This window comes from Helobdella robusta (genome assembly GCF_000326865.2).
Source record: "Helobdella robusta unplaced genomic scaffold HELROscaffold_1308, whole genome shotgun sequence".
In the NCBI taxonomy this organism is placed as follows: Eukaryota; Metazoa; Annelida; class Clitellata; order Rhynchobdellida; family Glossiphoniidae; genus Helobdella; species Helobdella robusta.
Window position 1 is genome coordinate 2,943 of NW_008703725.1, and position 1,665 is coordinate 4,607.

The following is a 1,665-nucleotide window of genomic DNA, read 5'->3' on the forward strand; positions in this document are numbered from 1 at the left end:
TTAAATTTTCAGCATCTTCGGTTAACGTTGTATCTATGGTAGATGGGGTAGTGAAATTTTTTGTATCTATGGTGGAAAAATTATATTCTGAGCCTTTGGCGGGTGTGATAGTTTCATCAAGTTGTTCAAACTTCATTTTGTTGTTTCGGCTGTTTGTGTTTATATCAGTTAGAAACACTCCGGTTGTTGTCTGGTCGTACATTGTTTCCTGAAACGACTTTCCGTCATAGGTCGATGTTGAGGATAGTATTGATAATGATCTTGTTGTCGTCGTCATCATCATCGTCATCATCATCATCATCATCATTTCAAGCTTTGTAGTCGTCATCATTATTATAGGTATTATTGTTATTGTTCTCTTTATGTGACTTTAAAATACTAGAGAAACAAAATAGTTAAAAGGTCAAGGATGAATATTATTATTTGAAAGGATAATTTTATTAATTTTTTTAAAGGAAATTCAATTCATTTTATTTTATTGGAAAAATTAAATATTTTTCAAATGTCTTTTATTTTATATAAAGTGAGAATCATTGATAAGAAATTTGTATTGTAGAATGATTGCAAAATAAAATACAGACCTTCTTCTGTATGATTATTAACCCGGTCAACACTTGGAAAACGCCAAAAAATATTTCGAATTTTTTTAAATAAAATAATAAACTTTCTCAGAATGATTAGAAATATATCAAAAATTAACAAATGTAGTTAGGACGTCAATTTGTTATAATTAACAAAAATTAATTATTTTATAAAATTATTTCATTAATTATTTCGAATTCAAAACAAAGTTGCGTTGTTGTTTTCGCGCCAACAACCAGACTCATAGTAAGTTTCCAGATAGCGAAATAGAAAAAATTTGACTTTGAAAATAGCAACAACAACAACAATGACGACAACAACAACAACAACAATAATAATAATAATTATTATGAAATTTATTAATAATAATATTATTATTATTATCGTTAAAAATACCTTAAACATTCGCAACAAACAATCCTCGCTAAGAATTTTGTTTAGTAATGCCACAATCCCACATGCTTAACACAATTACATTTAAATATGCATTTTCTGTCAATTTTCAAAATTTAAAAATGATTCTTAAACACTGTTTAATCAAAATAATTATAAAATTGCATCAAATATTTTTTTGTTATCTCACTATGTACTGTGTATTTTGTCACCTAGGCATGTTAGCGAAAAGTAGAAGGACGTGGTTTATGAGCATTAGGCTACGATGCCGCCTATGACGTTAATTGCAGTAGCAGTTGTGACATCAGTGGTGTGGTCGGTGGTAGAGCCTCCGGGCCCTCATGATAAATATTTTTATTACGATCAAGTTTGACAAAATCGGTATATATAGATTTTAATTTGAACCTGTTGCGGCCGGCTGAACAATAGCAAAATTTTGACAAATTCATATGGAAGATACACGTTTTAATATAAAAATCATGATGATATTATAGAAGAAGCACTGAGTTATAGATGAATAAACAAATAAATGATTGTTTTTTTATAATTGTTTTAAGAAATAATGCAAAACTGAAATAATACATAACGCTATTATATAGCAAATCAAAGTCGTTTATGGTAAAATGAAAATAAGAAAAGAAGCATCATCAGTCTTAGCAAAAAAATAGCATCAAAAATAATTCTCTCAGT